General features: G+C 32.2%; 1 pseudogene; it reads left to right on the plus strand.

The window, feature by feature from the left end:
* Positions 1 to 1082: 1082 nt before the first annotated feature.
* LOC118009746 lies at positions 1083 to 1250 on the plus strand (annotated as a pseudogene).
* Positions 1251 to 16295: the final 15045 nt, after the last annotated feature.

The raw sequence follows: 16295 nt of genomic DNA on the forward strand, positions 1-16295 counted from the left end.
TTTATTTGGTACCATTTTCTGAACTGGTTTGCTGATGATACTAAAATGAATATCCACAAACTATGTCCTCAAAGATATAACTGATACATTGAAAAAGTAATTGTAAGTATAATGGATCCATCCAAATGCCAAAGGATGGGCATGCATATCTGTTACTTTCCCCACTAGTGATCTCCTTGGATGCCCTCCAAAAAAGTTTATTATAACTTTTCAAGCTTTGGCTCCTATAACATATTGATAATGGTCAGTTGGATCTAGAACATGGCATTGCCAAGTTGTAGAGGGTTGTCAGTCATTCTAATACCCAGGTTAAATTAGAAAGAAAAGACATAGACTGTAGCAGGAGAACTGGTAATTTAGTTTGCTACAGGAAATGCAGTCATGTGAACACCTCTGTACCACATCCAGCATGGAATTCCAATGGATAATTGATATTCTTCCTAAATGTAAGTTTTGTATCTCAAGGGATGGGTAAAAGAAAATTTAGCCCAAGGATACCTCAAATTGCATCAATCTAAATGGGGCCCACTGAAGTTGTGGGACCTGTAGCCTATAAAAATTTGGCATAATTTTAAGAAAAGAAAATATCAATCTTAAAAAAATAAAATTAGGTATGAAAATGCAATTTGATTACATTATTATAAGGGAAAAATTCTAATAAACTGCACATTTAAAAAATGGCAAACACTATGAAATCTATAAACTGTGTGTGGAGGAAATATGTTTATGAGTTAACTGCCTCTCACACTACTCCCTATCATTTTTTAAAAAATCTTTGGTATTCATTCTTTTTGCATTTTTTATGGAGACAATTGAATGGTAATTTAGGCTCTTCTCTAGCAAGTGTGGTGAAGTTTGTTTTTTGGGGGGTTTTTTGGTTATTTTTGTTTTTGGAGGGTTGTTTGTTTTTTAATTGATGGTTAGAAAAATACATCGTAGCTTCTCAAATAATTTTGTTAATGTTTCACATAAATTTAAAGGTTTCTTTTTAAGTTAGTATAAACCACTTCAAGCTTTTGGTTTTAGTTTAGTTGTTTTGGGTTTTGTTTTTGTTTTTATTTTTGTTTTGTTTTGTTTTCCCCAGCTTTGTGCAGTGGCAGTATCGTAGCCAATGAGGTTTATCCGAGGCGCGATTATTGCTAATTGTTTTGTTTTCCCCATAGATGAACATTATTCATTTGAGGACATTTCAAATATATTGGAGTAGTAGCAAATCTTGAATGGTCTTTGCATTAACAATGTCCATTGACCATATGCTTAGAGCTTTCCCAGGGCCTTGGAAGTATCTGTGGGTGAAGAAGCTAATGCTTAAACTTCAATAGCTGCAAATAACAGTCCTCTTTGTACTTTTTAATATATTACCCTATGTGTTAATTCTTCACATCTAAGCTATCAAAAGTAATCTTTTCTTTCCTTTTCTTTTTTTTTGTAATCTTGTTTTCTACTAACATAAAATATCTGATCATCATGACTCCACATGTTACAAAAATAAACAGACTTTCCCACGTTTAAAAGATGTATATTAATAAACTGTATTACTGAATGTATGGAATTTGACTTATATAAATTCCTTCAGCACCTGAAGGTTATACTATATAAAGCTTATCATTATATCATAAAATACATATTCCATTATACTAAATGCAATGTTATATATTTACATATGTATATATATTTAAAGATATATATTGAAATATGCAATTGAATGTAAATATTTAAAAACATATCATATAAAATATAAAACCTTTAATATAAAATTTAGCCCATTTCATGTAGCAAGCTATTTCTATAAAATAGACTACACTGCCCAAGGCAGTTTGTTATGAAATACATTTTACCACTTAATGTATTATTTCTTTTTCCTGAATATATTTCTATTCTCTACCTAGCTTGCTTTAAATCAGTGCCATTTAAAATATTTCCCAATGCTACACTATTCTAAATTAAAAGCATTAAATCAGGTTTGCAAAACTGATCCTCAATATCTACCCATTTTCAATTCTAAAGCTTATTAAAAACTTTGCAACTGTGGATATCTCAACAGACAATCTATACATTCCAGATGATTCTATTTGCTCCTCTTCCTCTTTTATAAATATCCTAGGTAAATTCCTTCATATTCACATTAATTTTAGTTGATATTTTTTAAGTAAGAATAGAGTCAAGATCATTGATAAATTTTGTGATCCCCTTTAGATGACTTATATATATAAGGTAGAAAGATACAAACATCACACAGATGTCAAAGCATACTCTTTTATATTACGGAAAGTTTCTTTTTTTCCTCAAAAACATACATTTAAAGCAAATTCCACCAAAAAAATATTTACTTTTGAATTGAATTCCACCATTAAACCAGTTGTATCTTTATAGGTATAAGTCTAAAGAAAACATAAGAGAGGGTTCCCCAGTTTCCCCTTTGCCTTCTACCCTTGCCTTCTTTCCTATTTCTCCTTCCTGGTGAACCCTGACTAACCAAGGCAGGTCTCTCAGAAACAGGAAATACTGTTTTGATGGTTATTGAGATCACAACCTTCACTGAGACCAAGACACAATGCAGGCCTAACCTTCAATCCCAAGTTTCAGTCAGAGACAAAAACTGCTGCTTGAAAACTACAAGGGCATATACCCAACCTTCCTCTAGCCCATAAAAACTTCAAGCCTGTTTTAATCGAGTCACCCAGTCTCTGGTGCACCCTGATAGACATCAGCTTAAGAAAGCTTTTAATTGCAATCAAGTCTTATAATTAAGTTTTAATGTTTTAAAAAACAACTTACCTATAATTTTATTTATTGGGCAGTCTTTTTTAAGCCCGGACAATTCTAAAAGCCAAACTTGTAGTTCTGATGTACATAGAATTGTCTGGGCTCAGCTGGAAGAACATGGGACTCTTGATCTCCAGGTCATGAGTTTGAACCCCATGTTGGGTGTAAAGATTACTTACATAAATAAAACTTAAAAAAAAAGACAAAAATTACTTCTGGTTTATTATCATCCACATGTTAATGTCCTACTTGTTTCCAGTAAAAGTAAAATATGTTTCTATTAGATCCAAGATCTATTAAAGAGTAGGTGTATCAACTATTTACATAATCCCCTCATTATGACTTCTCACTTTGCAATGACTCTTTACCTTCTTTGGTTATAATATATTCACTTTTTATTGACTAAAATACTAATTCATTATAGTCATTTAATGTAAAAATATTGTTTAATAATTTTAATTCTAATAAAAATATTAGAATTAAATATATTTTATTATTACATTATTTCTAGGGATTACAATGAATTTATAAGTAAATCTCTTCTAGAAAGGAAAAAAAGAAATAACAAGAAAACATTTTTTTAGTAAAAAATGGGCTTAAAATAGTTTTTATGGAGCCATAAATTTTCTTCCTAATAAATCTTTTGAAAAATATATCATACATGCAAATAATATATAAAATAAAATATGAAAGAAAATAAAATGACCAGCAATGTGCTAAAAAACTGAATTCTTCTAACAATTTTGATGTCTTTTCTGCCTTTCCATTAATATAAGTCTTTCCAACTGTAGATTTAACCATGGCATTTCTCAGTCAGCTAGTTTTGGCCATGAGACTAAATTTTGCCCAATGGGTCATAAAGGGAAACGTAGAATGGGATATCTGATGAGGTCCTTGAAGGTAAGAGGTATGCCCATCTTCGTCACATCCTCATTCCTGCTGACTGAAATGTTGGCATGGTGGCTGGACTACATGTAAAGTAAGGAAGTCAGGGCAACAAGGAATGTAGAAGAGGCTAGGTCCCAAATACAGGTCTGATCAGCCAAACCAGTCCTGGACTGATTACTTCTGGACTTCATGTATGTGAAGGAGAAATATACTTCTATCTTGTTAATACACCTTTTAATTTTATATTCTGTCACTCTTAGTCTTACTTAATATATACAAATAAAAACATCTTCTCCTAGACCATTGTATATCCTTTAGTTTAGTTAAATGTATTTTGTTTTACAATGCTAAGAACATTTTGATAAAGTTAACATTCAATTGCAATTTGTTTTCTTTAGACTGTTCTAATCCATGTTAATACATATAATTTTGTATGTGTTTTCTAATATTGCTGGTTTTTTGAGGCTTTAGTCAAACTACATATATATATATAGCTATATATTAAAGAATAATCATATATTATATATAACATTACATATAGTTATAAGTATACTTATATATAGATATAATCATATAACTATAATATATATAGCAATAATTATAAACTAAATATATGATAAAGTATTTATTGAATAAAATAGAATATTATTGAAAAGCTCAGATACTATTTGGTAGTGTTATCAATGGCTTATTTAATTACTAAAGGTAGAGGTTTATAGCAAATTGTAAGATACATATGTAATTCAAAGTGACAGTAATGTCATCCATCAAGTTCCAGATTTTGAGAAGTTTGTGAGAAGACAGCTAAATGCTGATGAAAAAAAAGTGCTTAGATGTACCCATATTTGGAAGGGCATAAAACTTCGGTGGATATATAAATGATTCAACCATTTAGAAAGATCACAAACTGTGTGACTATAATTAATATATTATTTTTTATGTTTTTAGGCCTATTCATCATTCTGAATGGAAGGAGATGAGACTTTATTAGCATACTCAGTGTTTCTGTAGAAAAATGGAAACCTCCTCAATTAAGCTAGAAGTGTTGTGAAATCATTTTTGGAAGTTATTCAAAATATGCACAGACAATTTATGTTATGTCCTAAGTTAGCCCTGCAAAAACGTTCATTTTAGAATTCATTGTATTGGCTATAGTTTCTCTGTTTAAACTCAACAGGTCAAAAATATTTAATTGTTCAGCATATTTGAACATGACTTACAGTATTCAAGATATTAAACTAGTAAATCTCAAGGTAGATAATGTTTTTTGGCATCTGAGTAGCACTTTTAAGAGCTGACTATAGCTATTAACAATAAGCAATGATTATTAACTAATAGTAAAGAGGATGTAAGTTTGACATATTTTAAGCAACATAATCCCATTGCTAAAGAGTTACAGTATTGGGATTCCATCTCATTTTTTGATAATTGTTCCACATTTTTATCTTGAGGAATTTATATGAAAAAAAATTAAGTGTTTGAACAACTAATTCCTAAGTAAAAATAAGAATATAATCAAAATCCCCATCCAGCTACATCTTCATAAAAATGACAAAGATACGATAAAAAGAGACCTATATAATTGGCCCTAGTACATTTTTGAAGGCTTTATGTGAATTCCATTGTTTTATTAATCTAAAACCAAGTAGTGATATAACAAATATGCTTAAATGGGAATGTATATTTATAAGACATTTAACAATAAATGATTTCAGAGGTATTCTGTGATTCAGATAAAAAAAGGGTAAAATGGAAATATAGTTTAATGCAAAAAAATGGGACATTATTTATGTTTTTCCTCTTTAATTTCATACATTTTAATGCATTTCAGTTTATGCAACAAAATAGATACAGTTAACAATACCTGGGCCTATGTGTATCAGTTAAATTGAGCATTTTATTAAATTATTATTATGTATAAATAAACAAATACACAAACAAAAATAAGGCATCCTATCAAGGGTTTAGACTTTTTTGCTTACTCTTGTTTCAAATTTTGATTATGCACTAAATAAAAATCACAGTAAATGTTCTCATGGAGATCAAAGTTTTGTGTGAAGATCATTTGCCCAGATTAAAAAAGATATCTTGGTACTAATAAAGAAGATATAAGTAGAGCTTTGATATTTTCCACATAAGAACAAATATTCCAACAAGGGAAAGTGGATACTTTGGTGGAAAAGTGATAGAAATAATCGAGTGTCAAGTGAAATTTAATTGTAGATGTTAGAACAATGAAGCAAAAATGGAGATCATGACAAAAGTTTTCATTTCCAGTTTGAAAATCCAACAATTAGAAAATTAAACTATGGCTCCAGTAAACAGTTCCAGCAAAATACTTTTTAATCTGTATTGAATGATTGAAATAGCCACAATTTATTTATATTTGTGAATCTATCAATTAAAATCAATAAATATAAAAAAATTCTTTATTCTCCATATTTTGTCTATTTTTGTCTGTTGTTAAAAATCATCATTTTAATAAGATAGCAATTTATTTTCCACTCTAAATGTGAAAGTATAATTGTCTATTTAAATTTTTCTTTTTTACTTGAATGACAACATAAATTAATAACTGCCTTTTAGTTATATAGTTACCCTAATTTTTTTTAATTTTATTTTTATTTTTTTTAAAGATTTTATTTATTTATTTGACAGAGAGAGAATGAGAGTGAGAGAGCACATGAGAGGGGGAAGGGTCAGAGGGAGAAGCAGGCTTCCCGCTGAGCAGGGAGCCCGATGTGGGACTCGATCCCAGGACCCCGGGATCATGACCCGCGCCGAAGGCAGACGCCCAACGACTGAGCCACCCAGGCGCCCCTATAGTTACCCTAATTGCTGGCACTATTGCATCACAGTATGAAAATGTTACCAGGGGTGCCTGGATGGCTAAGTTGGTTAAGCGTCTGACTCTTGATTTTGGGTCAGGTCATGGTCTCAGGGATGTGGGATTGAGCCCTGCTATGGGCTCTGCACTCAGCACGGAGTTTGCTTGTCGCTCTCTCTCTGCTCCTCCCCCAACTCTCTCTCTCTTTTTTTTTTTAAGATTTTGTTTATTTATTTGAGAGAGAGAGAATGAGAGACAGAGAGCACGAGAGGGAAGAGGGCAGAGGGGGGGAAGCAGACCCCCCGCTGAGCAGGGAGCCCGATGCGGGACTCGATCCCGGGACTCCAGGATCATGACCTGAGCCGAAGGCAGTCGCTCAACCAACTGAGCCACCCAGGCGCCACCCCCCAACTCTCTCTTGCGTGCGCTCTCTCTCTCTCTCAAATAAATAAATAAAATCTTTTTAAAAAATGTGGCCAGAGCAAGCTTTACAAATTAACAAAACCTAAAGAAATCATAAACTTAGTAAGTTAGACATTTTTTTAATCATAACCATTTGTTTCATTTACATTACACAGACTATACTAAGATGTAGCAGGTCACCATTGCTAGTGAGAGCAGTTGGGATTATGAAAGATATTAATGTGTCTGGGTTCTTTTAATTGAGACATATTGTGTCAGCATTGTGGAAAATGTATCACTGAATTATTCAGGTAGTTTATTTATATCTCAAAAATATACAGTTTAATGAAAATTCAGTGAATTTCATTTTTTAACTAATCTTGGACATCCTCATTTTAGAAAGTATAGGTGTTTAAAAAAAGCTAGACTCTTTTTCTGGCTTTGGAACATGTATTATTAGTGGTATACTTAAAACAACATCAAAAATAACAATGATAAATAATCAGAAAAAAAGAACTGAGATGACTGAATTAATGAGAATAATAGGGAATAATGAAGAGTGAAAACATCCAGAACTTATCTTTCATAAATTAAAGAGCATTGTAAAAGGCAAATTTGGAAGCCAAAAAGATCTTTATATTTCTTTTTACTGATTTTCATACTATAAAATCACATATATTATAGAAAATATATTACACAAAATGCAAAAACTAGAAAATAAATGGATATATTTGCCAAAGAGTAAAGATGTTGATTAACATAATTATATGATTTGTTAATGCATATTTTTATAATAGCTCAGATCATAGAGCATAGATGTCTTGGTATTCTGTATTTTCTAACATTTTCCATGTAATTAACTTTAATGTAATCATAATTCCTAATGGTTTCATTCTTAAGTGGATATATGGTGATATACTTAACCTCTTTACAAATGTGGATATTTAGGAGATTTTTACCCACATTCTTTAGTATTATAAATATTAGTGTAAGGGGAAATTATATGTTGTTTAAATGTATATTATTTAATATATAAAGAGTTCTTGCATTTTATAAAGTCTAAAATTTCTATTTTTCCTTTTATGTTTTAGGTATTCTTCCATTGTATGTTATTTATAATATTTTATTTAATATGTTAGCCTCCACTTCATCTGTATTTTTGTTGTTATTATATGCCATGTGATGAAATTCTAAATCATCATCCTAAGGAACTACTGACCTTCATTAGAATGATGACATTTTTATTATGTAACAATAATGTTACTACACCTTTGGTTTATTTTTCTATTTTTTTTCCTAGAGAACAATCTAGTATATATGGTATATTGCATACCCCAAATCTTCTATATTGGGATTAAATTCTATTTAAATATATAATTAAATTTAAGAAAAATTAACATCTTTTCAATATTTAATTTTCAAGCATCAAAAGGTACTAATAAAAGGTAATATGCAGAACTAAAGAAACACACAAATCACAATTATAATTGAAATTACAATTTCTGGCCCACTTAACAGAAGTTAATAAAGATTCAATTGTTCTATGACAAATTAGGTTATACTGAGGAAATCCTACACAAAAATTAAAAACTCCCTAATAATCAAAAGGAAGCTACTTTATAACTTTCTAGCCTTACTAGTTCCTATTTGTTACTAATACATACTTTTAGGACCAACCAGAAATCTGGAAAGCTTTCCTTCCCTCAACAGGCTGCTTTTAAATATAGCCTGATGCTATCACTAATGTTATTGCAAGGATCACTCATATCACAATTATGTTTAGTAAATTCATGGCACTTCTGGTCAACACTATAAAGAGGAGAATAATGAAGAAATAAAAAGATAAGAATTGGATAAGAATAAATAAAGGCGGTATTTGTATACAGATCATATAATCTATATACAAAATCTCAATATAATCATAATAGAAACTATTAGAATAAGAGACTTTCACATATCCAAATTTAAAATCATATCCAAAATATAATAGTATTTCTTAACACCAACAATAAATAACTACAAAACTTACTAAATATAAGATACCATTCACAAGATTCTGCATTATAAAGTATCACAGAATTAATGTAACTGAGAATTTATAGTATCTCTAAGGACAGGCTTTAAAGCTCTAAAAATTATGTTATGTGTTCTAAATTTTCCCATTTTATAACATCTTCAAATTTGGAATGTCTTATAAACAATGAGGTATGAAAACATCATTAATTAACAGTATTTATTTTTCTTAATTGCCCATAAAATAATAGTGTATCTTCCAACCAAGAGCATCTTAGATCCAATGATTCATGGTAAAGGATACAGAAGATGCTCTGAATTAATGGACACATATTAAATTCTTCTGGATGAGATAACTTAATATAATAAAGATGTCTATTTTCCCTAAATTAAGCTACAGAGTTAATGTAATCCTAATTCAAATCCAGTGGGGTTTTTCAAAAAGTTGAAAACTCTAATTAAAATTCAAATGGGAAAATAAAGGATTACAAAAACTAGTTATTCTTATTAAAAAAAAAAAAAAAGTGAGGAACTTGTCCTACCAAATATTAGAATATGCAGGTAGTCCTCACTTTTCACAGTGGTGGGAGACCACAGACACACACACAGACACACACACACACACAAATTATCATACAGGCCATAATCATGAAAATAGTCTAAATAATCAAAGGGAAAATTACTATTGCTCCAAGACTTCTACTTTTTCTCAAAATATTAAAATCTAGTGTTGGTTATAAAAATGATACAGGAATAAAAATGATAAAATTAATATTTACTGCACTGTAATATGAAGCATTAGATATACTGAGAATTAAAGTGTCCTGTTTATGTGTAAAAAAAATATCAAAAGAGTTTGAATATTGTTTGCCTCTCCCTTTTATCATAGAACTCATGATATGGAGTCAACATCTTTTCTACACTTTGAAGATTATTACACTTCTTTTTAGGTTTGGATCTGCTTCCAATATTTTATCCTTCGCACTTCCAAGGCCTTGAAATACCTCTGTGAGCTTCTTTCATATGAATATTTTGGCTGGTGACCCTTCCTCTGGAATATCTTCATCCTATTCATCAAAGCACTTTTCTCATTTATGCCGATAATTCCACGTTCACTAAGTCCCTCTGGTTGGACATCTAGAGTGTCCAATAGCAACAGTGTCCATATTCTCATGGGCAGGAATTTTTTCTATAACTCCATCTACGTTTGGTTTATTTCCAGCATTATCCATTTTCATTTCTTTGCTGCACTTTCATATTTATGAGATCATTTTTTCTTTTCATTTTCCACTTTTTATAAAATGTCATATAGCAGTGAGACACTGAGACAGCACAATTAATAACGTGCTTTGCTGTGTGTGACCTGAAAAACAGAGGAATGGTGACCAATCACCAACAGACACTGAAGAAGTGGGATGATTGGTCTCTGATCATGATGTGCACCTTGTATGTGCTTCGTGGTGAGTGAAATGAAAAGCTAGCAGGGAAGCTTGTACCTTATGCAATTACTCACAATTAATTTACCCAACCCAGGTAACTAAATTCTGAACTGTGTGGTTGGAGGAGTGGTGTTATTTAATTTACGTGTTCACTGAAATTCATCCAGCTCAGAACCATGCAAATCAGAACCAAAGGATTACCTGTACTTCAAAGGTAAATAATAAAACGACATGTTATTGTCACAACCACAGACCAACAGAGCAATGGACAAAGAATAGAGAGCTCAAGGTCAGCCACAGGCAAAACCAATCAACAGGGCAAGAAGCATTTCTTTAGTAGATGAAGTTAGACCACCAGCTCTCTTCATGGGGAAACACAACTGGATACCTCCTGATACAAAAAAGATGGAATCCAGTAAGACTAAATTTTTAAGTATTTGAAACAAAACTATAAAGTTAACATAGAAAAGTACAAAAAATATTTTTGTGAATGTGAAGTGAAATAATTATTTTTAAATATTGTATTTATTTATCTGACAGAGAGAGAGCAAGTACAGGCAAGGGGGGGCGGCAAAGGGAGAAGGAGAGGCAGACTCCCCACTGAGCAGGAAGCCCGATGTGGGGCTTGATCCCAGGATCCTGGGATCATGACATGAGCTGAAGGCAGACGCTTAACCTACTGAGCCACCCAGGCACCACAAAATAATTATTTTTAAATTCATTTTTTGTTTTCCTTCATCCTCTTCATTTATTATTTAATTATGTGAAATGTTAACATGATTCCAAAATCACATTTATACAAAAAAATATCTTCAGAGAACGTCCCTCTGTGCAGTCCTTCCACTCCATCCCCATCCCTCCTATCCTGCACACTTTTTTGTTCTGAATGGACATTAAAGGAAGTTAAAGTATATCATAAACTGAGAGAGAAAATCAAGAACTATATGTTACTAAAATTCTAAAGTATTTTTAGAAATAAAGAAGAAAAAAGTCAGTAAACTAATAGGAAAAATAATTGGTATTTATCTGAAGAAAAAAATTTGAATATCCAGTAACAATATAAAAGAAGCCCACAATCTCCATGATGTTTAGATAAACCATATGTCCCATCTGTCATCTTTACAGATTTTTAAAAATTTTAAGTAAAATATTGATTTTTGGTGACTATTCACTATAATGAAAACACACATACAGCATTTTGTTCTTGTGTAAATTTATACAATCACTTTAGAAAACATCATTCATTCCTATCATCCACTACAGCTGAAAATGTGCACCACTCATTAAACATAGAATTCATTCTTGTTAAAAATGGTAAACACAGCATTTTTTAAAAAATGGTAAACACCAAATTCAGAATAATGTTTACTTCTGAAACTAGAGATAAGGAATGAGGTAAATGACACTTTGAAGTTAGGAGAAATGATCTGTTTCATAAATTGGTTAGTAGATACACTGGTGTTTATCCTATCACTAACTACGGAAGGCAGAATCATTCACGAAAGATACTCACCCTCTAATCCCTGGAAACTGTCAGTACCTTATGTTACATGATAAAAAAGCATTTGCAGATATAACTGAAGTTAAGGGCTTTAAAGCAGGAGCTTATCCTGGATTGTGTCAATGGGCCAAATCTAATCACAGGAGTCCTTAGAAGCAGAGGGTTTTTGTTTTGTTTTGTTTTGTTTTGTTTTGTTTAGCTTGAGTTAAACCGATGTGGCAGGAAGATATTCAAAGTGTGAGTAGGACCCCTCCTGCTGTTCCTGGAGGGGGCCACAGGGAAAGCAGGTGAAGGGATGCAGGAGCTTCTAGGAGCAAAGAAGGCTTTCACAGACAGCCTGTAAGGAAATGGAGACCTCAGTCCCACATCGGCAAGGAACTCAATCTAGCCCTCCAATTCAATGAGATTGGCAGTAGATTCATCCCCAGAGCCTCCAGAAAGTAGTACAGTTCTGCCAATACCATGATTCTGACCTTATGAGAGTTTAAGCAGAGGACCCGTTTGAGCTATGCTGTAAATACATTTCTGACCGACCTACAGAAGTATGAGATAGTAGAGGAGTGTTGATTTAAGCCACGAAATGCATAGTAATTTATAAAGGCAGCAATAAAAACAGATGCACTACTATTTTTATGCTACACATATAAAACAATTATTGTAATGAAGTCATTTTTTTTTTTTTTTAAGAGGGAGTGGGAAGGGGCAGAGGGAGAGGGAATCTTAAGCAGGCTCCATGCCCAGAGGAGAGCCCAACGTGGGCTTGATCTCACAACCCTGAGATCATGACCTGAGTTAAAATCAAAAGTCGGATGCCTAACCAACTGAGCCACCCAGGCTTCCTGTTACTGTTTCATATACAAAAAATTTGTCAAAACTGAAACCTTTAATACCTTAATTTTTCTTATCTATTTTGTGTCCGCTCAAAAATTAGAATTCCAATTTTACATTATTTAGAAATTTAAAAATAAGAATGGTAAATATTAATATTAGGGATAAGTAAAACATGTACTCAAAGGAAATTCATAGCTTTATGGCTTCCAGAACTAAAGATGTTTTGCTATGTAGTAAACAGAAGGTTTCAAATTTACAAGATTGATAAAACAATTTCAGGTTCTTGTACACTTCATACTATTTTTATGCCATTTATGTTTTCTATTAGGAGCAAAATGAGTGTAAGTGTAAGAGTTTCTCAATCCAACTCAAATGTACTTTGACTCAAGCAAATGACAGCTATCCTTACATTCTAAATTTATTAGCAGTATTTTGTTTCTGTTTTGTATGTTTTCACTGTACACATAATGAAGTAGTTTAGGGCAGGCTTATCAATCTATGTGTCACAAGCCAAATCTGGCCTGCCATCTATTTATGTAAATCAAATTTTACTGAAACACAAAATCCATTTGTTTAGTTATTGTCTACAGCTGCTTTAATGCACCAAGAGACAGTTAAGTGATTGCAACAGAAAATATATGGCCCACGAATCCTAGATTATTTATTATCTTGCTCTTCATACAAAAGTTTGCCAAATCCTGATTAAAAAAAAAAAATAGGACTTTGTCATGATACCTCCATGGTGTAAAAATCCATCAAAATCAAATTAATGATGACCAAATTATAAAAAAAAAAATACAAAACCTATTATCTTTCAAAATTTGAAAAATACATAATTATAACATATGTTCAGAGATTTTATTAAAGCTCTTTTAATTGAAGAGAAAGCTTATCAAATAAAGCATAGGGAATAAAAGAATGTGGAAATTTGTATGGAAACATATCCAAGTACCTAAAAAGTACGCTCTTGATTTTCCTATCTCTTCATATTTTTAGTCTTGTAATACGCTTTCCCTTTCATCTTTTTTTTTTTAATTAATGGTCCTTTATTTCATTAGTAGCTCTTTCAATTATATATAAGACTGGCTAGTATTGCTTTATAAGTTCAAAAAGTGAAGTGATTAAATTGAACAAATATATATCTTAACTTTTAAAGTATGAAAGGAAAAATAATCTTGTAGCTTATCTTTATTCATAGAATGCTAGAAGAAATCATGAATTGATTTCTCTAGAGTAGGAAAAAAAAAGTTAAAGTTGAAATTGGACCATATTCTAAGAGAAGTATAATTAGATAAAGTTAATGTTCCAAGCAGGATCTATATGTTCTATTTCTAATTTCTAATCTTCACAGAGATTCTAAATCTTTTCTGACTCCTGGCATAGATTTAATCATCACTCTCCTTGAGTGTGATTTGAAATGAATTATATAACAGTTGAAGAAGGAAAGTCTCCAAGACTAAGCAAAACCTGAAACAAATACATTATAGTGTATAAATAAACAACAGTCATAATATAGTATGCATAATTAGAGTTTTATTTGTACATTTTTGTCATGGGTCATCAGGATTTGGAGAAATGCATTTAAATGAGAATAGTTAGGTATTATGATGCCTTTCTGAGTTTTTATGTCTTTTCTCTGCTAAAAATGGATAAATACACAGAATGATTGATTTTTCTCTACTTAAAAGGAATACTAGATTGTTATATGGTCTTTAAACATTCACACCTGACAGAGTTCCTAAACTTCCCATTGGATAGTTAGATAAGGGGGGCAGGGGCATATGTAAGCCTGGATCTTGAGGTTGGTGTGATCAAAATAGTGGTTTGAAAAGTTTGTGATGGAGGCAGAAGTGGTTTGTTGGGAGAAGAGAAAGATCAGAACATTTTACTCTGGAAATCTTGAAAGTTAAGTTTATTTTTTTCCCTTGTCCTTAAAGTTGTGACTTTAAGTTCTATACTTTCAAGGAGTTAAGATAAGAACACTTCCATGTTTAGAAAAAAGTGTCCTTGCAAAGAATTATTTAAAAGGGAGTGAGCTAAGCAGGAAAGGCCGAATAAGCATTCTTTTTTTTTTTTTTTTTTTTTTTTATTCAATATATAGTAAACACTAAGAAGCCCAGTACTGACATTTCTTGAGATGGGTGATCTGGAACCATCTGTAGTATACCATTTGCCACCTATGATTTGAGTCACCTAAAGCATATAAGGCAGTGGGTTCTCAAAGCAGCTTAGCAATTCTCAAACCGTAGGAAGTTAGCATCTACCCAAGCAGAAAATCTGGAATCAGCCCTGGTTGAGGATTTGTATTCATTGCTGGAGAAGTGTTATTATAACTCCCTCAAAAAAGATAGTTGAATTGGCAATTATGCATGCATTCCTGGGATAACTGACTCAAATAAAACAATGAAATCTCTCTGAATCTAAATGTAAAAGGGGGAAACTTTTTTTTTTCTTTAATTTCCAGGGGGTATTTTGAAGATTAAGTGATAATGTTTGAGTCTCCAGCCTTTTGAATGCTCCTGTGCCCTTTATTACTTTCCTAACCAGGCCTTTTCTTGGAGGTTTAGATATTGTTCATCTTCTTTTGTGCTACTAGAACAGTCTATCAAAAATGTAAATGTGATTATACCACAATCCATCTTAACACCTCAACGATGGCATATAAAAAAAATCCTTAAGATGGCCCTGCCTGCTTCCTAACTTTTATGTTTTGTTTATAAAATACCAAATCACCTGTTTTTCTAAGCAGATGCTATATTTTGCATCAGTGTCTTTCCACTTACATCAGCATCTTTGTGTTCCTCACTCTCTGGCATACGTGCATGTGGGTGAGGGGTGTATCTATCTCTAGTTATCAGTGACCTAGTTATCCCAATCCTTTAAGAGACCACGACTTTCATGCCCTTAGTAACCTAACATGACTTTCATGCCCTTAGGTAAACCTAACACCAATCACTCTTCACTCAAAACATGAATAGCTAGATTATGTGTTATTCTTCTGGAGTCCTAATCCAAGCTTCCCAGATAATATTTTAGTGACTGGCTCTTCATGGTGCTTGTAAAATCTCTGAGGCCAGGAAAGACAATTTATTCATATTTATAAGACTAAGTAACAGTGACTAGCCTAATAAATATGTGCTGAACTAAATAGAAAACAGTGTTTTGAGTAGACAGTGGTAGTACTCAATATACATGAGCTAAGGGGTTCCTGGGTGGCTCAGACAGTTAAGCGTCTGCCTTTGGCTCGGGTCATGATCCCACAGTCCCGGGATCAAGCCCCATGTGGGGCTCCCTGCTGAGCGGGAGTCTGCTCCTCCCTCTCCCTCTGCCTGCTGCTTCCCCTGCTTTTACACTCTCTCTCTCTGTCAAAAATGAATAAAATCTTTAATATATATATATATATATATATAAGCTTATATATATATAAGCTAAATATAAACATTTTATTTTTATTTTTTAATTTTCTTTTTAGACTTTTTTTAAGATTTCATTTATTTGTCAGAAAGAGAGAGCACAAGGGGATGTGGCAGGCAGAGGGAAAAGCGGGCTCCCTGATGCAGGGCTAGATTCCAGGACCCTAGGATCATGACCTGAGCCCAGGGCAGAAGCTTAACTGACTGAGCCACCC

The sequence above is a fragment of the Mirounga leonina genome, unplaced genomic scaffold (genome assembly GCF_011800145.1).
Source record: "Mirounga leonina isolate KUSES-001 unplaced genomic scaffold, KU_Mleo_1.0 Mir_127, whole genome shotgun sequence".
Classification (NCBI taxonomy): domain Eukaryota; kingdom Metazoa; phylum Chordata; class Mammalia; order Carnivora; family Phocidae; genus Mirounga; species Mirounga leonina.